The sequence below is a fragment of the Talpa occidentalis genome, unplaced genomic scaffold (genome assembly GCF_014898055.3).
Source record: "Talpa occidentalis isolate TD23 unplaced genomic scaffold, MPIMG_talOcc4v2.1 talOcc4.5, whole genome shotgun sequence".
Lineage (NCBI taxonomy): Eukaryota > Metazoa > Chordata > Mammalia > Eulipotyphla > Talpidae > Talpa > Talpa occidentalis.
Window position 1 is genome coordinate 41,222,891 of NW_023604861.1, and position 26,473 is coordinate 41,249,363.

At 37.3% G+C, this 26,473-nt stretch overlaps 1 protein-coding gene across 15 annotated transcripts in view; it reads right to left on the reverse strand.

Annotated features, from left to right (window-relative positions):
• ENOX1 (ecto-NOX disulfide-thiol exchanger 1) overlaps positions 1-26,473 on the reverse strand; it is a 522,650-nt gene that overhangs the window by 420,173 nt on the left and 76,004 nt on the right. For 11 of the 15 annotated variants that reach the window (XM_054701766.1, XM_054701762.1, XM_054701761.1 and 8 more), the window contains one exon: positions 2,711-2,831. The exons of the other annotated variants lie outside the window; for them this stretch is intronic. The gene's annotated coding sequence lies outside the window, so the exon portion shown is untranslated. The remainder of the gene's footprint in view (positions 1-2,710; positions 2,832-26,473) is intronic. 15 annotated transcript variants of the gene reach the window in all.

The window sequence follows — 26,473 nt, forward strand, 5'->3', positions numbered from 1 at the left end:
GTGTATCATGTCTGTGGTATGATGTGTCAGGGACATTTGGGCACCGAATGAATGAGGCTTCACATGCGGTGATAAGTGTGTGTGTCCTGCTGTTTCCTCAACTCCTGTGTCCTATAGAGTTCAGCTCTCCTTCCTTATACCCACCAAGCTTGCCTATCTCAAACTTGCTACCTTAGTTACTTATTTCTTTAGACTTAGTTAATTTGATTATTCTAAAAAAGGCATTCTTCTTATTCTGAGTTGCTGGAGGAAAGGGAGGACAGAAATGTGACTTGGTGTCACCCCACTGTGCTTCCCACACCTGACAGCCACGTGCCAAATATGATGGATGCTTAGTATTCAGTAAGACTCAACACAGAAATGGCCCCTCCTCCAGCAGAATTTATAGTCAGTGGGAGGCAGAGAGATAAATAATAAGGCAAGTGAAGTGCAGTAACTGTGAGAGGAAACACAGGGTGCTATGAGAGCACACAGGAAGGAGATCAGACCAAACGTGGAAATTCGGAAGAGCCTGCTAGAAAAAGTATCTTTTAAATTTTGACCTAAGGGGGAAGTAAAACTTTCACTGGTAAAAGGGGAGTGGGGAAGAGGAGAAAACCCAGAGACAAAAGAGAACACAAAGTAAGCACAATGTTTATGGATGACTGTCCGTTTTTTGCTTTGTTGTGTTTTGTACTGTTATTATTTTTTTACACTGATGTCTTATTTGGTTCCCCTATATTCCTGCTATACGTGAAACCATCCCGATATTTTTCTTTTTCCTTCTGGCTTATTTCACTGAGCATAACTCCTTCTAGTTCCATCCATGTTGCTGCGAATTATAAATCAGAGACATCCTGCAGGGGAGGAGGGAGAGGGATCAGAGGGAGCAAGAGAAGAGCACAGGGGACTGAGGTGATGGTGCCCAGGTGCACTGGGGAAGGAAACTCTATGGGACTACACCTGAGGGGGTGGGGGGAAGCAAATATTGTTTAAAAATGAACAATCATGTAAAAAAATACATTAAAAAAATGCTTATGAATGGCTAGGGTTTGCGTGAGGAGGCCAGCCTGAGCTTTGGCTATTTTATTCTAAGGGCAATGGGAAGCCACTGAAAGATTTTAACAGGATCAGGTTCAGTGTAATAATAGACCTACAACATAAAATTACTTTGTCATAAGTCCTTGTCATCAGATTACTTTGGCTGCCATATGGAAAATAGATTACAGAATTGTGAGGTTAACACAGATGCCATGGAGGATGACATTTCAGTGGTCCGTGTGAAGCCAGTGATGGGATAGTAGAAATGGATGGGTTCAGGAGAATAGGAAGAAGACAGAATTAACAGACTAGGTAATCAACTAGATCAGAAAGGATAGGTTTAGGTTTTGCCAGTCATATGGTTTCTGTCACAATCATTCAACTCTGCTGTTTCAGTGAGAACACAGACCTGGACAATAATGCAAGGGCCGTGTCTGTATTCCAATAAATATTTATTTACTGAAAACAGGAAAAGAGGCCAAATTTAACTTAGTAATGAAGTCTGCAGACCCCTGCATTCAATAAGAGATGTAAAAGGAAGAGCAGTCAAAAGTGTCTTGAAAGTGTGTGCTTTGGGCCTCTGGTTGGCCAGGACTACTATTTCCAGAGAGAGGGACAACAGAAAAGGAACAGGGCAGAGAAAGGGAGGTAATGGTCGGTATTTAGGTAAGTTGCATCTAAGATACCTGGGAGTTGTTATCCAAGATGCTTCCAATATTCTGTTAGATATGTGGATCTCAGTTGCAGGAAAATTAATTGGTCTACAGGTAAAGACAGACTTGGAAGTTTTCTTAATTAGGGTAGACTAAATCATATTAAAAGACCACCAAAATTCATTGGTTTTAGTACCAAGAATTTGAATTCCTTTATGACATAGGAATGAAAAGAATTCAGATGGGGGTGGAGGACAGTGATTCCCGAGCCTGTCAATAGCAGCATCCATCCCATTCTGCCAAATGGGGGAGAGCTTGTAGGAGGTTTTATGGGCCAGGTCTAAATACAGCCCACATCATGCCCATTCACATCCACCAGGGAGATCTTACTGACACGGCTGCCTAACTGTAAGAAGTGTTGGGGAATGTGTGCAGTTGATTGTTTAGGATAAGAGTAAAGTTGATTTTGCTGGAATCTACACCAAAGTAAAAAATACATGCATAAGCCAAGAAGGCATGAAGATGAATGTAAGTAACTCAGGTAACTGTGAAGATGAGACCAAGTTCAAAGCTCTGAAGAACATTAATGTTAAGAAAGGAATTGAGGAGAGAGAAGATCCAGCAAAGCAGGAGAATAACAAAATGAAAATAAGACTGGGAGATTGTGTAAGGAATTTAATAAACGTATGTAGCAATGAGCACAAATTCAGTCACTGTGTCCATCTCTAACAAGCTGACACTTATTTGGTACCTCTGATATGCAGATGAAAAATGATGTATATTGCATTTAAGAGAAATATGGCAAAACCAACTCCTCAAAAAATTCTTATTTTCATTGCCATTCAGATGAAATGCACTGCTTTAAGGTCATGTATTGCAATATTCATGTTTCCCATTCACTTTGGGGTCCATAAATTAACCTATATAGGTAAAATGTATATTCTGCACCACAAATTCTATGTGATATTCTACACATACGAACATATTAGCATAAATATGAAAATATGCCTGTCTGCGTATACACACACGGCACTCACAGGAGTCATCACCACAATGCATTTCTTCTTCACCGCCATTGTTTGTAATTCTCTATGCTGTCTGTTTTGCTCAAGGTTTCTCCATTTTCCATCCCACCAGTTGGCCAGTCTGTTCTTGGCTCTCAATGAGAAGAAGAAGAAAAATAACATTTTAAGCACTGCTTCATTATTACAAAACCTAACAGAGCTTGCAGCTTAAACAAAAATATTCAGGCCAGAACACTCATGCCCTCTTCCTTGGCAATTCTGAGCCAAGGAAAGCTCAGGCAGGAAAAGCAGAATTTGAGATATGGCAGAGCCTTGTCTATGAATCTACCTTCTTGTTGCTCTTTAGAATCCAACATCACAGGGTAAGGAAGGGTATTCTGAGGATCTGGAATTCTCTTTTTGGCAGAAGTACAGTTAGTGCCTTGCTTATAAATTAGTGGGAAAAAATCTGCCCAGGAGGTACACAGATGTTAAAAAAAAAACAGTAACCTCTCCTACTTGCCCAACATAAATGATTAGTGTAATCAACCAGACCAAGCGACTATTTATAAGCCTGACCTCGAACACCACAGTGTTCGATAAGTATAAATTGAGGCTGGTGGCACTGCTGCCCATATTTTCTAACTTAACGACACACCGTTGGCAGTTCAGTGGCACAAATCATATGCATGTTATTTTTCCTTTATTGCTCTTTATACTGCAACTTAGATCAGGTGTGAATCTAACTATTGGAAATAAACTTCCAATTAGCAAAATTAATTCTTTTGATCTGAGAAAGAACAGTCAGTATATATAAGCAAAGAAAAACTTTGCTGGGAGCATTTCTCCCTCCACTTCTGTGATAAGATTTTCTGTCAGCTGCAACAAGTCTTTCTTATTGCTACTTTTATAGGGCCCTCATTATTCAAAGTCTGCTGCCTTCAAATATCATCTGTAAAGCACATCTAGAAATTTAGCAGCTGATGGAGATAGTTTATGAAAGGAAGATACTGTAACTTGTTTCCTCTGGCTAGATTAAATATGTAGTTTGTTGTTGTTGTTGTTGTTGTTTTTAAGATTTCATGTATTTATTTATACAAGAACCGGGGTACAGGCCAGATGCGCGGGAGGGTGAGAGGATTCACCAGAGACAGAGCAGGGAACAGAACAGGCAGACTGACTGAAATACACTGCTGAGGGGAGCAGCAGCTGAGGCAGGAGAGGTCTGCGCGCCATGTGGTAACCTTGCCCGCCAGCCGGGGTGCAACCGGCGCTGCAGAGGCTAAGGACAGCTTCACAGCGCAGCGCTCAACCATTTGCACACCAGGGAGGCCCTAAATATTTAGTTAAAAAATTCTATATTCTTTCAGCCAGTCCAAGGGAGAATGTGAGAGATGGGCAGGAGTTCATCAATATGATGTGCCTGTAGCCTGTGAAAAGTCACAGGTACTTGTGCAAAAAGAATATGTGAATGTGAAATTCACAATGTGAACACTACATCCATTGTCTTCAAATGGTAACTGGGCAGGAAGCCTAGTTTGATCAGACCCTTCTCTTTGTCATTTTCCTAAAGTTGCCAAGTTAACTGTCACATCCCACTCATCACAAGACAGTCTCATCTCCTCCATGTCTAGAAAATTGGGAGCATTTTTTTACTAATGCTAGGGCAATGGAAACCACCCTTCAATCTTCCATCTGTGTTTCCTTCATTTTCCATGAGTAATCACCAAAACAGGCCTCTCATCTGCCTCTGTCCCCTTCTCTACCCCCAGGTTAGTTCAGGTTCCTTTGAACTTTTATTTTGACTAGTACAGAACCCTCTAGACATCTCCTTAGCTAGAATGGATGCTACACATTAAAAGAAAAAAAAAATCTAAAACTTACAAATCAGACGGTATCAGGGCTCTGCTTTAAAAACTAACAATATACACCATCTGAAAATAAATCTAAAGTTCTTACATGGCAGAAAGGATCCCAAACATTAGGCACTTCTCACATCATTTCTCATAACATCTGCCCCTTATTTCATAGCACACACTTTCTCTCTCTCTCTCCTTTCTCTCTCTCTCTCTCTCTCTCTCACACACACACACACACACACACACACACACACACACACACACACTCCCTCTCATATATCCTTCCAGCTCTCACTCTGAGACAGGTTCACAATCAATTCTCTGCCCAAACTGTACTTCCTCTTCACCCTGTTCCCACCCTCACTTAGCTCACTCCTAGTACATATTAACAGTTTATTCAGGGGTCACCTTCTAGAAGTCTTTGAACTATTGTAGTTTCCAATGCTTTCGAAATAAATACTCCCTACATAATTCTGTGAATATATGATAATATATTTTTGTATCTCTGGGTTAGCAACACTGTACTAGATTGAGAGAACAGAAAAGAGGAAATAGAACTAGATTGTAAGACCCTTGGGAACTTTATGATGCAAGTAAAAACACAATGAATTCTGAAATAAGGGTGGAGTAACAAGTAAAACTTGCAAAAAAAATAATTTTGAATACTTAGCAAGTTTCTTCCTCCCAAACAAATTCCAAATAGATTACATATTTAAAAGCAAATATCTTTCCCCCCAATTAATTACAGATACATTAAATATTTTTAATTACACAATTAGAAGAAAAGTTATGGGGCAAGTTTTATAATCCAAGGGGAAGAAAGTTTACCTAAGCATGATTCTAAAAGTCAGAAACTGTGAAGATTGATACATTTAACTAAAAAAAAAAAAAAGGAGTAGCTTTTTATTTGGGTAAAAATAAATCCCAATGAAAAGAACAATCCACAAATTGAGGGAAAAAATGAGCATTTGGCATATTGCCTGGCACTTAATTTATTTTGAATAAATTCATTTATACGGCAGAGGGCTAATCTAATATATAAGGAACTCTTGGGAGTCAATACTTTTGCTTTTAGGAAAAGCAAAAAAAAAAAAAATGACTAGAGTAGGTACACAAATTACCACTAAATTTATATAGTTTTCACACCCCCAAGTCAAAGAAATTCTTTTTTAAAATGACATTTTACATACTAAAATGACAAAGATTAGAAAAATAACCTGAGTTATTGAAGGGATGGGAAACAAGCAAAGTTAAATATTGCTAAGAGAGTTGTGGAAAGCAGTTTAACAGTGAGTGTTAAAAATTCTGACCCAGAATTTTCACCAGAACTTATCTGAGAGAATAGCCTAAATGTCCAACATTAGGGAGCTGCTCACTAAATTACAGTGCTCTTTATATTGAAATTTCATATAACCATCAAAATCAAAGATATATGCATATTTATTTACAAATAAAGCAATGCATATGTTGCAAAATGTCTTAAAATGGGGTTAAAAACAATGTGTAACATACCCCATTTGGATTTTGTTTAATATGCACAGGGAAAAAAACACATGGAAGGGTAGTTTCCAAAATGTAAATAAGCATTATCTCTGAAAAAAATGGAAATATGATTTCCTTCTTCATACCTTCTTTCTTTTTTTCTTTCTTTTTTTTTTTTTTTTGGTATTATATGAGTTCTTTGTCAAGAGCACAAATACTTTTAAAATTAAAAAATAGGGGGCTCCATGGTGCCACAAGGGGTTAAGATGCAGCACTATGAAGCTATCTGCAGCCACTGCAACAAGAGTTTGATGCCCAGCCAGGGAGGTGACCCACATGGCACAGCAGACCTCTCCTGTCTTGCCTGCTGCTCCCCTCAGCAGTGTATTTCAGTCAATCTGCCTGTTCTATTCCCCACTCTGTCTCTGTGAATCCTCTCACCCCCCACACCTCTGGCCTGTACCCCAGTCCTTGTATGCATAAATAAATCTTTAAAAAAAATAATTACCAACAATGTATTTCTACTGCTTAAAAACAAATGGACAAAATGGAAACAGTTGACAGATACAGTGTCCAGACTGCAAGAGCCTCACATGTCTAAAGAGAGCGGCCATTTTAAGTGAATTATACCAATCACAAACAAGGCACACTCAGTGTTTATCCTCTAGAGGTTGGCCAAGCCCAATCAAATAAACATCACAGGATCACTTAACTACTGCCTGAACAATAACTATAAATTTACTTTTCTGAATCTTGCCTAAACACAAGTCAGTGGCTATTCTGATTCCAGTGAGCATAAAAGCAAGGATGAACTGTTCATCTTTATACTAGATGAGGTAGAGCTAATTTCTTCCCTCCCTCTCTCTGACAGTTTGCCTATTTTTAGTTAAGGAAAAAAAAAAGTTGGAAGACCTTTCAGCTATAAGGATAAATCCATGAATAGGTTGCCAGGACATATTGCAAGTCTGTACATATGTTCCCTCCATTTTTTTAAGTCTATGATTAGCTAATAGTTCTCACAAAAACAGATGGATATCAGAATATTGTTAAAAAAATGCAACAAACAAAATGTCAACTAAGCTCTAAATTCTGCAGATTTTATAACCCAGTTATCCATGTAAGGCCATCATTTTCAAACAGGACTTTCAAGCATGGGGCTGAAGGAGAAGTTAGGACTTAGTGACTGGTCCTTCTGAAAACAGAAGAAGCAAAAGTTATTTATAGTGACCTTTGCATGTTTACCTTAGAGATGTCTAATCAGATGTAAATTGTCACCCCATGGATATGCATAATCAACTTTATTCCCTTTGCTAATTGAGAAAAAGAGCTGTTAATGTCAAGAAACATTTGAAAAATGTACCAGCATGCTCAATAGAGCAAGTTCTTTATAAAAGTCAGACTTTCCATATGGCAAAATTGTGGAAATTGGGCTTAGGGAAAAAAAACTAAGAAAGACTAATTTGTTATTGAGCTAGTCTGAGCTGGAACAGAATCAGTCTTAACAACCCCAAATTTGAGATATTTTTTCCACATCTTATATTCAAAAATAACTCTTTCAGCTTTAATGAAAAATCATTCCATCACCTTAACTCCAAAGTTCCTGTCCCGCTGAGTTTTATGCTTTCCAAGCAGCTGTGACTCTGGCTTCGTGGTCTCTTTGCCAGGACGCTCAGTTACCCACTGAATGTGGTTCACACAAGCCAGTTCTTCAATTCCTTTAGCTCTCCTTGGGTTTTCTTTTTAAGTGTCTTTTAAAACTGATCACCATAAGGCAAGTAAGACTTACTTCAATTGTGTGAAAAGGGGACAAGAGGTTTCTTTGAGTGACTCAAGGTTGTCTCTATTGTCTACAATACCAGAAGTGTGCAAATTTCAATTTGTTGTTGATGCCAGAGAAGACAAGGTTGAATTGGTGGCTAACTACAAAGGCCCACCCTGCCTCCCTGCCTTCCCTTTGGCTGAGACAAGACCCACTTCCGCCTATTAAATGACTCTGTTTTTATGAAACCCAAGTTTTTCCCTTCTTTGAGACAGTCATCATTAATGAACATTCTCCCCCTTGGAGAGCTTGAGTGAAATCCTTTCCCTAATGGTTTGATATATTTTGTCTTCTGCATGGTGCATTTAAGAAATTAAAGTCACTTCTAAGCATAAGTCCCAACTATACACCTCTCATAGGGGTGAGTGACAACCAGTTTCTGTTAAGGATAGAAAACAGGGCCTCCCTGGTGCCGCAAGGGGTTAAGATGCAATTATGAAGATGTCCACAGCCACTGCAGCATGAATTCGATCCCTGGCCAGGGAGGTGATCTACATGGCACAGCAGACCTCTCCTGTCTTGCCCACTGCTCCCCTCAGCAGTGTTTCTCAGCGGATTCACCTGTTCTGCTCCCCACTCTGTCTCTGGTAAATCCTCTCACCCCCTGCATCTCTGGCCTGCAACCCAGCTCTGGTATGCATGAATAATTAAATCTTTAAAAAAGAAAGGATAGAAAATAATCACTAATTGCTCACACCTACTACACCCTTCTAGGCACCAGAAGACAGACAATGGGTGGAGCTTGATCTTGAGGGTGTCCAGACTTGAAACTAGTTCAGTCATCAGACCTAGCACAGGACTAGGTTCACAAGACATCTCACATGAAGTGTTTACTCTACTGAGAAGGTAATATCATTAATGGAATAAGCTTGTGCTTTGAAGAATGGTTTCATAATCCATCCCACACATACTGCAGGATCCAAAGTCTGGTTACTTAACCTCTCTGAGCCTTGATTTTCTCATGTGAAAGTGTTTTAAGAAAGCTAACCTTTCATTTAAAAGTGTTTTAAGGGCCTCCCTGGTGGTACAAAGGGTTAAGTTATAACCTGTGAAGCTATCTGCAGCCTCTGCAGCATGAGTTCACTCCCCGGCCTCCAGGGAGCAACCCACATGGCGTAGCAGACCTCTCCTGACACGCCCGCTGCTCCCCTCAGCAGTGTATTTCAATCAATCTACTTGTTTGGTTCCCCTGTCTCTGGTGAATCCTCTCACCCCCCGCACCTCTGGCCTATAACCCCATTCTTGTATGCATAAATAAATAAATCTTCTAAAAAATAAATAAATAAATGCTGGGAAAACTGGGTTGCTACATGCAAAAAAATGAAACTTGACTACGACCTCACACCATGCACAAAAACCAACTAAAAATGGATGAAAGAACTAGACATAAGACTTGAAACCATAAAATACATAGAAGATAATATAGGCAAAACACTACGTGACATGCACCTCAAAGACATCTTCACAGACACATCACCCAAAGCAGTGATAGTAAGGCAAAGATAAACAGCTGGGACAACATCAAACTAAAGAGCTTCTGCACAGCAAAAGAGAAAATAACCAAAACAAAGAGAAACCCCACTGACTGGGAGAAAATTTTGCACACAACACTAATGATAAAGGATTGATCACAAAAATCTACAGAGAGCTGACAAGACTCAACAAAAACAAAGAAAATAATCCAGTCAAAAAATGGGCAGAAGAGGGCCTCCCTGGTGGCGCAGGCGGTTGAGCGCCTCACTGTGAAGCTGTCTGCAGCTTCTGCAGCGCGGGTTCGATTCCAGCTGGCCAGTGAGAATCCCACATGGCGAGGCAGACCTCTCCTGTCTTGCCCGCTGCTCCCCTCAGCATTGTGTTTCATCAGTCTGCCTGTTCTGTTTCCCACTCTGTCTCCGGTGAATCCTCTCACCCTCTCGCACATCTGGCCTGTACCCCAGTTCTTGTATAAAAGTAAATAAATCTTTAGAAAAAAAAAAGGGCAGAAGAGCTAAAAAGAAACTTCTCCAGAAAGGAAATACAAATGGCCAACAGGCATATGAAAAAATTTCAACATCACTTGTAATCAGGGAAATGCAAATCAAAACTACAATGAGATACCATCTTACACCAGTGAGAATGGCACATATTAAAAAAACTAGCAACAACAAATACTGGTGAGATTGTGGAGAAAAAGGAACTCTCCTGCACTGCTAGTGGGAGTGCAAACTAGTCCAACCACTATGGAGAGCTGTGTGGAGATTTCTGGACCTACTAAACATAGAGCTTCCATATGATCCAGCAATTCCACTTCTACGTATTTACCCAAATGACACAGAAACATTAATTCCAAAGAACACCTGCACCCCTATGTTTATAGCAGCACTATTTACAATAGCTAAGCTATGGACACAACCCAAATGCCCAAAAACAGATGACTGGATCAAGAAGATGTGGTACATATACACCATGGAATATTACTCAGCAATCAAAAAAGATAAACACATGCAGTTTGCAGCAACATGGATAGAGCTAGAAGCGATCATGCTCAGTGAAATAAGTCAGAAAGAAAGAAAAATACTGCATGGTCTCACTCATAGCAGGAATTTAGAAAACCTAAATAAGGGACCAGGAAAAAGACTAATTAATATAAAGTAAAAATCAAAATCAACAAGCAACTATAAACCAGAGACACACTACAGGGGGGCGGGGGAGGAGCAGGGAGAGGAAGGATTAGGGTCAAAATAAGGCGGGGTGCAATTGTATGGGGAATATAACCAAAAATGCATACATTGGGCAAAAATGAAAAATGATGTAATCATTATATAAAATATTAAAAAAAATTAAAAAATAAAAGTAATAGCTAAATAATGGTTCCAAGTAAAAGTAAAAATAAATAAAAATGTTTTAAGTAGCCACTTTCTTTTGATGTAACATATTTAAGCCCTTGCTCCTTTTATCCTTTATTTTATCTTTTCTTTGCTTTTTTCAAAAAATAATAGCTTTATTTAAGATATAACTGATATAAAATGTACCCTTTTAAAGTGTACAATTCAGAGTTTTTCAGTATAGTCACAGAATTGAACAACTACTGTAAATATCAAGTTGCAAAACATTTCATCACCCCAAAAAGAAACCCCTAACCAACAGCAGACATTTCCCACTCTTCCACTGCAACCCATAGAAACCACATTTGCTTTCTGCTTCTGTGCATTGGTCTATTGTGGACATTCTGTACAGACTCAGTGAGGAGCCTTTGTGCCTAGCATCTTGCACTTAACATAATGTCTTTAAAATTCACACATGTTGAACTTCATTTTTTCAGGCTGAATAAAATTCCATTGTATGGATATATTGTATCTCATTTATCTACTCACTAATTGCTGAGCATGTGGGTTGTTTCCACTGGTTAGCAAATATGAATAATGCTGGTCTGAACATTCACATACAAGCACACGTCTAGATATACAGTTTCAGTTAGCTTGGATTTAAACCTGCGAAAAATTGCTGGGTCATGTGGCACCTCTATGTTTAACCTTTTGAGGAACTTCCAAAGTGGTTATACGATTTTCTTTGCTTTTTGATCTCTTTCGGTTCCTTTTGCGTGTGCTTTTTGGTTGTCCGGGATTAGTTGGGAAAGTAAAAGGTTATTGTAAAGATTTTTTCTGCAGAACAGGCACTTTTTAGCCACTGTAGTTGGGCCCAAACACAAGGTGGTTGATGTGACTTTGGGAGTCACATACAGGGGTGCAGTTGAGCACACAGAGGACAGCAGGGCAGGCAGCAATGACACTTCAAATTCAGGAATCAATTTGTGACTTTCTGAGTGGGCATAATATGGTTTGAATTTCTAGGCTCTAAACTTACAACAATAAACCACACAAACATAAGCACACCCATATCTTTATTCTATCTTTATTCCAGGTGCTCATTACAACATAGCCAGGGCAATCCAACAGGAAGATAAATAATGACCAAATATGATTTTAAAGAATCAAATGTATACCAGAGAGTAATCCAGGTGGGCATATCAAGGAGGATAATGTTGGAACAGAAAGCATCATTAGTAACACTTAAAATATAATTTAATTTTTAAACAAGAAACTACGCAGAGGTATTACATTTCAGACAGAAGGTACAGTCTGATTTTTTTTTCTTTTTATGAGCAAAAGCAGAGTGAAGGGATGAGAGTGAAGATTTAGAAAAGGACAGGAAAGAAACAAGGAAGAATCGACATTTTGGCAATTGACTGGAGCTCAGATGTGCGGTGGATGTTGAATAAGGTTGACTGCATTCTTTGGCGTGGAAATCAGGATAGACACTATTAACAAAATAATGACAAAGTCTAGTAGATGAACTGGTATTAGAGAGAAGGCAATGATTACATTTCAGACATACTTTCGGTTTAAAGTGCCAGGGGAACATACACAAACTAGGTCTATTAAGCACATGAAAATACAGAACTGCAGTTTAGGAAATATTTCCACTGAGGAAGCCTTCGGAATAGGTGAAGAGGAAAAAGTAAAATGGTCTGTGTTAACTCATCCTCAAACAGTCCATTGGGGAAGCAAAGGAGGCCAGGGCCAGGCAGGGCCAGGATTTAGAAATTGACCCAACTTTAGGGCGGACCCTCGAGGAAGGCACGAGTGATTTAACTATTGTTCCAAAGGACTCAGCAAGCTTGGTCTTACTCCTGACAGCTGAAAGTTTACTCTAACAGGTCAGACACAGCAGAAATGTCACGTCAAAGAAATCAGCCATATCAGAGAAAATCTCCTGAATGTAGGGAGATGCTGAAGGACAGAGTCCAGCCTCCCAGGACCAGTAAGAGCTGGACAAAATTTCCACATTCCATCCAAAGGCACGGGGTTCATCAAAAGCTCTGGATCATACAGACAGGATAAATGGGGCAGGCTCTTTGGGGAGGGACAGAGCTTGGAGTATATATGAGTAGCCAGGACTTGCCCCTTCTCTCAATACCTGGCCTAGAGGAGCCCCTCAGGCTACCCTGCTTGGGAAAGGCTCAGATTGATTGATGCTGAGCCTACAGGTTCTCATGGTTACTCGAGTATCAGCGCTGAAGAAGGAAAGATAGAGCCATAAAGAACATTCATCTTTGGCAGGCAAAGAAGGAAGAGGGAGGGAAAAGATAAAGCAGAGAAAATATCTGAAACAACTGAACATCTGTGTTCATCTGAAGAGAAGCAGATCAGAGGAATTAAAGAAAAAGGGGACTCAGAAAAATGGGTGGGTCATCAGGGAACCCTTTTGGAAACCACTCCCAGGTTTTTACCCCAAATTTCACTTCACTGTGTCTAGTAGCCATGTGCTATCACAAATAACACTTCATCAGCCCATTTTTAAAAGCTCCATTTTGTTTCGTTTTGGCAACCAACATGTCAGAGCAGCAACTCCTACATAAATATCTTTTGGTAAACACATCAAACCTTGATCTAGAAGCTATCTTTAAAGCAAAGAAAAGATCAATAACACAAAATTGGAAATATAGACCTCTAAGGGCCCTGATTCCTAGCCAGCAAAACAATAAAAAATATTCTGTAGAATGAGAATTCACAGCAGAAATAATAAAATGTAAAATTTAGTAGTTATAAAAGTCTGTGAACTAAAATTTAAAGTATATAATAAAAAGTACCTTTTAAATTTTCAAGCATTAGAATTTTAATACAAATAAAAACTCGCAAAATAAATCATTTATTTTCCCCTCATCATCTATTGAGGCAAAAAGTTAAACAAGAATCATCTTAACACCAAGATCAAAAATAGAAAATTTCAATCAACACTGCACTTTTCACAAAATTATAACAGGCTGAAAACTGCAAGTAGCACATGTCAAGTTTTTTGCACACTTCACTAAAGATATATTTATTCAAAACAAAATGTCTCCCAGAGATCCCGCTCTAGAGGAACATGAGTCATATATGCTGAGAAATTCCTCACAGTTTTAACCTTTTGGAGAAAAAAATGCACAGCTTCCAGCCCATGCACTAGTAAAGAGGCCTGTGAAACACAATTTCACAGTTTAAACAGCAAGAATCACTTTGCCATTTTGAGGCCTGATATTCAACATTTCAGCTATAGAAGCAAAAAATTGATCCCGGTTGATTACTGCCTCATAACCCGGGAAGCAATTGCACGATGACTCATTCTGGGACCTGCGCAGATGCTGGGACAAACACCACAAACCTTGGAAAGGATAAAAGAAATCCCAGTGGATAATAAATCACCGTGGTGCTCAGGCCTTCCATGTAGTATCTTACGGAAAAGGCTGGTGAACCCTAATAGCATTCTTGGGGTATCAGTTTAGAAATGACTTGACAGAGGAATGCCACCAGCAAGCCAGACAAATCATTTCATGTGCACACACAGTGGTTTCTGGAGGAGGTTTCTGATTTGGGTCTCTACAGAGGACTAAACACCCCCACAGGAGGGAAAGGAGCAGAGAGATTTGTTTTCTCCTTCTCGGATGGAGAAAGTGTCCCAGCACTATTGTGAGTGCCAGAGGAAAAATACGGTCCGGCGCTTTCTTAAAGTTTCTCCTTTACTGAATACTAAAGAATTTTTCTCAGCCTTCTTGAATGAGATGAAAACCAGTTTTAAAAGATAAGATATTAAACCATTTCTATAGGGAATAAGAACACGAGATTATTTACTTTGCTGTAATTACTCTGGCACATAGGGAGATTAGCTTTCAAATGCTACTGCATTTGCATACAGAGATTTCAATAATGAAGAAAATTAGTTCATGTTTTGAATATTTAGGGACTTGAAGTATATACTAATGCTAAAGAGTGAACACTGGCTAATACCTGTGCAGTGAATAATAACTACCAAAACTATTGTTTCTAAGAAGTCCACACTTTTTCCCCAAAAAACAATCATTTGTTTTTAAGAAGCATCTTGATTTTTATTAGACTCAGTGATAAATGTAAATGAATTTGTACACTCACAATAAAGTCTGAGCGCCGTGGTCTTGAGTTTTAAACCAGGAAGCAAAGCACTCAACAATCACATCTAATAAGGGCAGAAATAAATTCTGCTTTTGATTTAAAAAAAAAAAAAAACTTCAGAAGATACAAATGGATTGTTAAGATTCACTATTTACTAGATTATCTTCTTGAGTTCTCAAGGTTATTTGTGTCATGACTTTAACTGGGACAAAATGTATTACTGCAAAGGCCCTCAAAGCATGTCCGGCTTTATAAGCTCCTTTGTTATCTTTTGGTTGAAGAAGAAACAGTGACAGTGTATGTACGCTTTTTAAAGCTTTGAAATAATTATCAACTTACAGAAACTTACAAAAATAGTGCAGAGTTCTATGTACCTTTAGTCCAGCTTCCCCTCAATGGCAACATCTTACATAACTATAGTACAATATCAAATGTAAGAAACTACACAAAAACCAACTCAAAATGGATTAAAGAACTAGACATAAGACCTGAAACCCTAAAATATATAGAAGGAAATACAGGCGAAACACTACATGGCATACATCTCAGTAACATCTTTAAAGACACATCACCCAAAGCAGTGATAGTGAAGGCAAAGATAAACAGCTGGGACTACATCAAATTAAAGAGCTTCTGCACAGCAAAAGAGACCATAACCAAAACAAAGAGAAACCCCATGGATTGGGAGAAAATTTTTGCAGACAACACTAATCAACACTAATGATAAAGGACTGATGACAAAAATCTACAGAGAGCTGACAAGACTCAACAAAAACAAAGTAAACAACCCAGTCAAAAAATGGGCAGAAGAGCTAAAAAGAAACTTCTCCCAAGAGGAAATGCAAATGGCCAACAGGCATATGAAAAAATGTTCAACATCACTTGTCATCAGGAAAATGCAAACCAAAACTACAATGAGAGACCATTTTACACCAGTGAGAATGGCACATATTATCAAAACTAGCAACAACAAATGTTGGCAAGAATGTGGAGAAAAAGGAACTCTCCTGCACTGCTAGTGGGAGTGCAAACTGGTCCAACTACTATGGAGTGCTGTGTGGAGATTCTTCAGTCCAGTAAAGATGGAGCTTCCATATGATCCATCAATTCCACTCCTAGGTATTTACCCAAAGGACACAGAAACATTAATTCAAAGGGGGACCTGCATCCCTATGTTTATAGCAGCACTGTTTACAATAGCTATGCTATGGAAACAACCCAAATGCCCAAAAATAGATGACTGGTTCAAGAAGACACAGTATATATACACAATGGAATACTACTCAGCAATCAAAAAAGATAAACTCATGCAATTTGCAGGAACTTGGATGGAGCTGGAAGGGATCATGCTCAGCGAAATAAGTCAGAGAGAAATAGAAAAATACCAGATGGTCTCACTCAGCAGGAATTTAGAAAACCTAAATAAGGGACCAGGAAAAAGACTAATTATAATGAAGTAAAAATCAAAATCAACAAGCAACTATAAACCAGAGACACACAACAGGGGTGGGGGGAAGGGAGAAGGGAGTAGGATCAAAACAAGGGGGGTGGGAATTGTATGGGGACTATAATCAAGATGAAAAAGCATACATTGTGCAAAAATGAAAAATTATGTAAAAAATATATAAAATAACAAAATTTAAAAAGATATTATATTGATTTAAAAAATTAAAAAACTTATATAGATTAAAAAGAAACTACATTAGTACAATACTCTTATACAGACTATGGTTTTATTCAGATTTTACCAGCTTTTACAGGGGTGGGTGTGTGTGTGTTTTAGGCAATTTTATCCCCTTAGTAGATTCATGTAACCACCACTACTATCAAGACACAGTTCTATCCCCACCAGGAACTCTCTTATGCTACCCTTCCAACCCTGTCCCCTGGCCACCACTAATGGGTTCTCCATTACCATAATTATATTATTTCAAGAATATTATGGAAATAGGTCATATACTACATAGGCAGTTAGGAGTGGCTTTTTTCCTACTCAGTATAGTGCCCTTTTATTCATCCAAGCTGTTGTAATTAATAGTTTGTTCCCTTTTTAGTGCTCTGAAATATTGCTATCATTTTGATCATCGCACAAATTAACTGGGCACAAATTATAATGCTGGATTTTAAAAGACTGATAAATAATATCCTCTTAAGTTCCAAGCAAAATAAGGCAAATCTTGCAATATTCTATTGCAAGATTAAACTTGCCCACTGGGATAACTAGGAAACTACTGGTGGGAAGATGTGAAAGTCCAGGGCTTGCAGATTTCCTAATCCCTAATTCATCTCTCAGGTAATGCCAACGCCTCAAAAGAATAGCTAAGTGAGAGTTGACGAAATGTATACTGTACTTTCCATATCATTCTTCCCTCTAGCAAATTTTCTCCCCTCTGTAGAAACACAGAGAGTATGGGATAACTGTTCCACTCAATAAATTCTCTTCTTTCTATTATCCCACGCATTTTCTGTTTGCTTTTTCTCTTCTTTTATGATTATGGACAAAGGTAGACACCAAAGGTAGTGAGGCTAGCCCACTCATCAGACCTCAAATCCAGGCAGTTTCAGCTGGTATTACTGTTACCTCTTGTAAGCATCTTTGCAGCATCACTCATCTGTCTTCAATCTATTACCAAAAGTCCCAGTGATGTTCCTATTCCTAATCTAATTCTACATACTACATCAACATTTTCTTAATGGTGAATATTTGCTTAGTAGCTAATACATTCAAGGCAATTTTTATAATAAATAGGTGATCTGTTGGTGCGCAGACCTCTCCTCAGCAGTGTACTTCGTCAGTCTGCCTGTTCTGTTCCCCGCTCTGGCTCTGGTGAATTCTCTCACCCTCCTGTGCTTCTGACTGTACTCAGTGCTTGTATAAATAAATAAATAAATAAATCTTTAAAAAAAAAAAATAGGTAATCTGCTCAGAGTTAAAATAACTTACCTTAAATTCCAAATCAGGACTCTTATTTGTTTTCCACAAATATTGGTTCAAAAAGGAATAACTGAGGGACTCCCTGGTGGCGCAGCGGTTGAGCGCTGGGTTGCGAAGCTGCCCGCAGCCTCTGTAGCACCGGTTCGATCCCCGGCTGCTCCCCGGCCACCGAAGGAGGGTCCCACATGGCGCGCAGACCTCTCCTGCCGCCCGCTGCTCCCCTCAGCAGTGTACTTCAGTCCTTCTGCCTGCTCTGCTCCCTGCTCTGGCTCTGGTGAATTCTCTCACCCTCCCGCACTTCTGACTGTACCCAGTGCTTGTAAAAATAAATAAATAAATCTTTAAAAAAAAAAAAAAGGAATAACTGATTAAAAAATATATACTGTTCATCAATTATATATTCACCTTCCTCCTGAAGTTTATTAGCTTATCTATTTTATATTAAAAAACATAAACTTGTATCTAATGGGATATATTTTATTTAAAAGACAACTATATGCAGTTAATGGAACATGGTAAACTAAAGCATACCTTCCCCATGCCCAAATATGAAGAAAATATCTTTAGTATCAAAAAAATAAATTCCAAAATACAAAAATTACAGAGAAGGGAAAGCTACAAAAGTCAGGTATACTGTTGTATTTTTCTTGATAGTCATGGTTAAAGCTAAAATTAAGAAACTGAGAGACAGAAATTATATTTTATGAAGTTAAAGAAGTGATACCTAAAGGAAAAAAAAAACTAAATGAATATATTTCAAACAAAGATAATTTGATATAGTCAAAGAAAATTAGAAAAGGAAAAGAAAAAAACAAAATGAAAAAAATAAGTATAAAATATGAATAAAATGGAAGAAACAAGGATGATATAATAGCACATAAAGTCATTTTAGATAGTTTAAACTCACCAATCAAGACCTTTAGAGTAGTTCTGACTTCTAATAATGGTAGAGGAGCTTTTATCAGACTGAGCCTCCTGATGAAAATAAATATAAATCCAACACAAAATATAAAAACAAGTCTTTGAAGGTGCTAGAGGGAAACCAAACAAAAAGGAGAGCTGACCTTTGAGAGAAGGAAACCACAATGGCTAAGATCTTTTATGTCTTTCCCCAAGAGCAATGTAGTTAGAATTCAAGCAGAAATCCATAGCCTTTTTGGCCTGGGAAGTCAGAAGACAGAATCTGAGGGTGCCAGAGCACTGTAAATGTGGCTGGAGACAGATTCAAGAAAGAAGAAATCTATAGAGGGGGAATCCAAAACCTACACTCTTCATCTAAATCCTCGACTGATTATTTAATTGTATATGCATGGGGCAAAAGTCCAAAGTGAACAAGAGAAAACTAACCAACATAAGGCTGAAGAAATCCAATAGAGGTTTTAGAAGCAGCTCAACTCAGAGGAAACAAAAGTTGCAATTCAAATGTCAGTTTAGGTGAGGTTTAGGAAACAACCAGGGCATTTTATTGATACCACAGAAAGGTCACAACTTAGAATAAAAGACTATGAAAGACTATTTATCCGATGAAGGACCATTTTTCAAAAGAAAAAAACCAAAATAGACCTATCCTTGATAAACTTGTAAGGATCAAGAACGGACACGGTGCAGGTTTTCTATGATCCAGCAGACCCGGTAAAGGAAGAATCGGAGTCTTCAGTGGTTTTGCAGGGGTTTTTTTGAATTACCAGGTATACGGCAGGAAAGGGTGCTGGGGGGCCGGGAGGCTGGCAGTCCTCCCAGCCCCCAGAAAATCCTCACTCTATCTGGGATCTCTGGTGTTCTCTCTACTTCTCTCTCGGCTTCTGCTTCTGCTTCTTTCTCAGCTTCTCTTTCAGCTTCTACTGGCATCCCCGTGACACTGCCTTAAAAGCCCAGTCTCAGCCCAGGTGAATCCCATCTACCTAATGCCCACATCCTACTCCAGGTGCCCGCCATCAGGCATGCATTCAGGACCACAAGGATCCATCATCTATCCCAATGGTGGGAGGGCAGAAAAGCCCGACATTTTTCCTTACCCTACAAAAGTCTAGGAACAAGCTTCCACAATTTTAATATGGTCATTGTGCAACAGAAGTCGCTGCTCCAACCCAACACGGGAGTGATCAAAGGAAAATAACATAAACCTGAGTATTCATAACCTATCAGCCTTGACAGCAGCATGCAATAAAAATTCATTAAATATGACAATCAGTAAAATGTGACAAGATGAAGAGAAAATTCAGGTAATAGGAACAACTCTGAATTTGGAATTATCAAAAAAACATTTAAAATAACTAAGATAAAGATGTTACAAAATCTATGAGAGAATTTGGGTGTAAAGAATGACTAGATGGGGAATTCAGGAAAGTTATAATACCTGTAATAACGGGACACATGGAAACCCTAAACTGAACAAATATAGTATCTGAAATTGAAAATTTTTTAATGATTATGATTAATAGCAGATTGGCCATAAGAAAAGACAAAAAAACTTAAGATGAGGTCAATAAAAGTAAAAGTCATGAAACACAAAGTCAGACATAAATTAAAAAAAATATATTATTATAGTCTCAATAACCTGAGCAGTATCACAAAATAGTGTTAAATACTTATAACTGAAAATCCCTCTGGAAAAAAGAGATAGATGAGAAAAGTAAACCACCTGGGAAAAAATGAAGGTTGAAAAATCTATAAACATTAAGAAAACAACAATGACATCAATAATAAATAAAAAGAAAACCACAACTTGCAAAAATCATAATCGTAATACAATAAAAAAATGAAAAATGAGGGTACTGCCCCAAAACATGCAGTATTGGTTTTTTTTTTTTTTTTTTTGGTTTTGTTTTGTTTTTGTTTTTTAAGAATTTTTTTTTAAAGATTTATTTTTATTTATTTATACAAGCACTGGGTACAGTCAGAAGCACGGGAGGGTGAGAGAATTCACCAGAGCCAGAGCAGGGAGCATAGCAGGCAGAAGGACCAAAGTACACTGCTGAGGGGAGCAGCGGGCGGCAGGAGAGGTCTGCGTGCCATGTGGGACCCTCCTCCGGTGGCCGGGGAGCGGCCGGGGAGCAGCCGTGGATTGAATCGGCGCTGCAGAGGCTGCGGGCAGCTTTGCAACCCAGTGCTCAACCACTGCGCCACCGGGGAGGCCCAAGAATTGTTAATCAATAAATTTTTATTAAGGTAGAAGAAATGCAAGACAACCTATAGAAGAGATTCAAAATAAAGAAAACATCAAATTTCCTGTTAGAAATAATGAGGGCTAGGAGATAAATGGTATGGCATCTTCAACGAATTGAAAGAAAATCATCCGGTATTTTTCTTTTTCTTTCTGGCTTATTTCGCTGAGCATGATCCCTTCCAGCGCCATCCATGTTGCTGCAAATTGCATGTGTTTATCTTTTTGGAATGCTGAGTAATATTCCATGGTATATATGTACCATATCTTCTTGATCCAGTCATCTATTTTTGGGCATTTGGGCTGTTTCCAAAGCTTAGCTATTGTAAACAGTGCTGCTATAAACATAGCGGTGCAGGTGTTCTTTGGAATTGATGTTTCTGTGTCCTCACTCATAGCAGGAATCTAGAAAACTTAAATAAGGGACCAGGAAAATGAATAACTATAAGAAAGTGAAAATCAAAATCAACAAAAATCTATGAACAAGAGACACTTTTGGGGGGGGGGTGGAGGGAGGGGAGGGATTGTGGTCAAAATGGGGGGGTTGAAATTGTATGGGGAATATAAAAATAAAATTTATTATTAAAAAAAAGAAAGAAAATCATAACTAAGATTATCTGGAAAGAGATACTTTTCAATAGATTTCATTTAAAAAACTAAGGCAACATAAAAATATTTGCAGACAAAGAACCTTTGAAATAACTATGACTACAAAGCCAAAATAATTTAAAGAATATCTTTACCCCTATGTTTATTGCAGCACTATTTATAATAGGTAAAGCCTGGAAACAACACAAATGCCCAAAAATAGATGACTAAATCAAGAAGATGTGGTACGTATATACAATGGAATATTACTCAGCAATCAAAAAGATAAACTCATGCCATTCACAGCAACATGGGCAGAGCTAGAAGGAATTACACTCAGTGAAATAAGTCAGAGGGAAAAAGAAAAATAGCAGATGGTTTCATTGGCAGTAGCAATATAGGGGAACGAACTAAGACATCAGGGGAAAAATAATCACAATACAAAACAAAACAAAACAAAACAAAACAAAAACAGACAATTACAAATCAGAGACATCCTGCAGGGGAGGAGGAGGGAGAGGAATCAGAGGGAGGAAAGAAGGAGCACAGGGGACTGAGGTGATGGTGCACAGGTGCATTGGAGAAGGAAATTCTATGGAGACTACAGCTGGGGGAGAAGGGAAGCAAACTTTGTTTAAAAATGAACAATGATGTAAAAAATATATAAATAAAAATTTAAAAAATTTTTAAAAAAGTGGTAATGCTGAGATTTTTCTGATATACTGAATATAAAAATCTGTAAAATGAATATTAAGATATTAATATATGGGCAAATTTAAAATACTATACCTTGCACTTCAATTTTTTAAAAGTCATGAATACAAAAACAATAGCAAAACATTGTTGGGTTTATAACATATGTAGAAAAAAATCAAACAAAAATAGTACAAGGGTCAAAAGAAGTGTCTTATGGTGAGGGTCTGCCATTTTATATGCATTTTATGAGGTTAATTGAAGGTTAAGTGAGATAAAGTAGAATGTTGTGATCTCCAGATAAACCATAAAAATAACAGAATACAGCTAAAATAAAATAGGATATAAAATGGGATACCAAAAATATTCAACTAGTCAAAAAAGACAAAATGAGAAAAAACAAAAACATAAAGTAGAAGGTACAAATAGAAGTCAAATGGCAAGACTGCATATGTAAATGTAAATATTGATAATTACATTAAGTATTAATAGAATAAATCATTAAATAGCATGGCATGGACTGTCAAATAAGATAAGGAAGCAAACAATTACAGGTTCCACCAAAAAAAAAAAAAATGTCTTTTATATGTATAGACATAGGTTAAAAAACAGAATGGAGAAAAACTATACATCGCATATGTGAAAGATAACAAAGCTGGTATAGTTACATAAATTTCAAAGCATATGTCAAGTCAAATATATTAACAGAGAAAAATGCAGCATTTCACAGATAATAAAAGTATTACATAGAGAACTGTTGGATTAATAATGCAATATATAGACTTTAGATGAAAATAGAAGTGTACTATGAATTTTAATATACATACAGCAAAAAAAAAAAACCTGGCAGAAATAAGGGAAGAAATCAAAAACTTCACACATAGTTGGAGATTTTTAACATCTCTCTCCCCAGAGGTGATAAAAAGAAAAAAAAAAAAAAAAACCCAGGATATATAGGATTTGAACACTATCTCCCAAATTTATCTAAAAAATCATATAGGATACCAAACTCAACCTGTAGAATTCACAATATACTCATTCATGGCAAGAATGTTGAAGAATATTCAACAGAAAAGACTATATATATTGGAACATAAAATAATTGTTAATTTTTTCAGCATCATACAAAATATATTATCTGTCCACAAAGCACTTAAATTAGAAAGTAATAATAAGAGGTAAAGAAATTCCCCCCAAAATAATATTTGGAAATTTAGCAATACCAATCTAAATAATTTATTGGTCAAAAACTCTTAAAATAGATTAAAGATATAAATGTAAGACCTGAAATCATGAAACTCCTAGAAGAAATGTAGAAATAAAGCTCCTTGACATGGGTCTTGGTAATGATTTTCTGGATATGACACCTCAAACACAAGAAACGCAACCAAAAATAAACAAGTGGGAATAAATCAAACTAAAAAGCTTCTGCTCAGCAAAAGAAACCATCAATGAAATGAAAAGATAACTATGGAATGAGGAAAAATATCTACAAAATATGTATCAGATAAGGGATTAAAATCCTATATATATTATATATATATATATATATATATAAAATTCATACAACTCAATAGGGAAAAAATAACCAAATTAAAAAATGGGAAAAGGACCTGACTAGACATTTCTCCAGAGAAGAGAAAGGAAAGGCCAACTGATATGCTCAATATCAGTACCCATTAGGGAAAGAGATGTCACTCATGCTTGTTAGAATGGCTATCATCAAAAAGGTGACAGATAAGCAATGCTGGTGTGGATGTGAAGAAAAAGAACACCTGTACAACGCTGGTGGGACTGTGAATTGGTATAGTTACTATGGAAAACAGCACAGAGAATCAAATTAAAAATAGAATTACCATATGACCCAGCAGTTCTACTTCTGGAAATAGATTCAAAGGAAACAAAAGCACTAACCCAAGAAGGTATCCACATGCCCATATTGGTTGCAGCATTATTTACTATAGCCAAGACATGGCAATAACGTAAGTGACCAATGACGCACAATGGATGAGTGGCTAAAGATATTATGAGATACATAGGTATGTAGATATTCCCCTCCATAGATAATAATGGAAGTTTATATTATTTCCTATCATTTGTGACAACATGATAAACCTTGAATGCATTATGCTAAGTGAAATAAATCAGAGAAGACAAATAAAATACTATACAATTTTATTTATATGTGGAAGCGAAAAAGAAAACAAGACAAGAAAAAAACTCAGAAGAAAAAATCAGGCTTGTGGTTATCAGAAGCAGAAGGGATAGGGAAGAAAATTGGAAGAAAGTGATCAAAAGGTAAAAATTTCCACCTTTGAGATAAGAACAAAGGATGTAATGTGCAATATGATGATCACAGCTGACACTGCTACATGACAGATACATAGGAATCTTGTTAAGAGCAAATCCTAAGAGTTACTCACAAAGGGAAATTTGTTTCTCTTTTTCATTTTTTTAAGATTTATTTATTTATTCATAAAAGAACTAGGGTACAGGCCAGAGGTGTGGGGCAGGAAAGGAGTCACCAGAGACAGAATGGGGAACAGCACAGTCAGACAGACTGAAATACATTGCTGAGGGGAGCAGCGGGCAAGACGGGAGAGGTCTGCCGCCTTGTGGGTATCTCCCTGGCTGGTAGGGGATGGAGGCTGTGGATAGCTTCACAGTGCTATGCTTAAGCCCTTGTACCACCAGGGAGGCCCTGTTTCTCTTCTTCATTTCTTTTTTCTTTCTCATATCTACACAAAAAGGAGGGTGTATTGTGGTTATCATTTCACAATATATCTAAATTAAACCATCATTCTGTGTGCCTTAAACTTCCACGATTATGTATGTCAATGATTTCTCAATAAAATTGTTATATCCTTTGTAAAAGAAAGGATATAACAAAGATGAGAGCAGAAATAAATACAATAAAAACTAAAAAGACAATAAAACAGATCTATGAAACTAAAAGCTGCTTGGTTGTTTTTTAATATACACAATAGACAAAACTTTAGCTGCACTCACAAAGAGAAAAAGAGTGAACTCAAATAAATGAAATTAGAAATGAAAGAAGAAACATTACAATGATACCACACAAACACAATAGATTATAAGAGACTACTACATACCATTGTATGGAAACAATTTGGACAATCTAGAAGGAAAAAATAAATTCTTAGGTATATGAAACCTACCAAAGCTAAATCCTAAAGAAATAGAAAATATGAACTAGGAGATTGTGTTAGTAATCAAAAAACCTCCCCTAAATCAAAAGCCCAGGACTAAATGACTCCACTGGTGAATTCCATATCATTTAAAGAGGAATGATACCAATCATTGCCAAATTCTTAAAGAAAATAAAAGAGGAGAAAGGAACATGACCATAGCCATCTTACAAGGCCAGCGCTGCCCTGACACCAAAGTCTAAGAAGGTTATAGGCCAATATCCCTGATGCACACAGAGGAAATTCTAATTAAACAGTATATTAAAAAGATTGTATACCCCACGGTCAAACAGAATTTATTCCATGGATCCTGAACTTTCCTATATCAACAAAACAATAGACGTGATGTAATACAATAATAAAATGAAGAATAAAAACCATATGATTATCTCCATAGGTTCAGAAAAAGCACTTGATAAAATTCAACATCCCATCATAATATAAACTCAACAAATTGGGTATTGGGGAAATTTGCCTCAATATAATAGAGGCAATATATGACAAGTCCATAACATTATATTCAACACTGAAAAGCCAAAAGTTTTTCCTCTAAGATCGGGTACTAGGCATGGATGCCCATTGTTACCCCTTTTATTCAACATGGGAGTGGGAGCCCTAACCAGAGCAATTAGGCAAGAAAAAGAAATAAAAGATATCTAAATTGGAAAGGAATAAGTAAAACTGTTTCTATGTGCAGATGATATGATAATATATACAGCTGATAGCCCTATCTGCAGTGAGATATTTAATATGTGGGTAAGCCTACAATCGTTTCATTTGGACTGAGCATGTATATTTTCCTCCAGTTATTATTCACTAAATAATACAATATAACAGCTATTTATATAGCATTTACATTACATTATGTATTTTAAGCAATTTGCAGATGATTTAAAAGTACACTGGAGGATCTAACATAGGTTACTTGCAAATACTGTGTCATTTATATAAGGAACTTGAACATGTGCAGATTTTGATATCTGTGGGGTTCCTGAACCCATCATCCATGGATAGAGAAGGCGAACTCTATAGGCTCCACAAAAGTACTGTTAAAACTAATAATTTCATAAAGTTACAAGGATACAACATAAAAATTAAAGGATA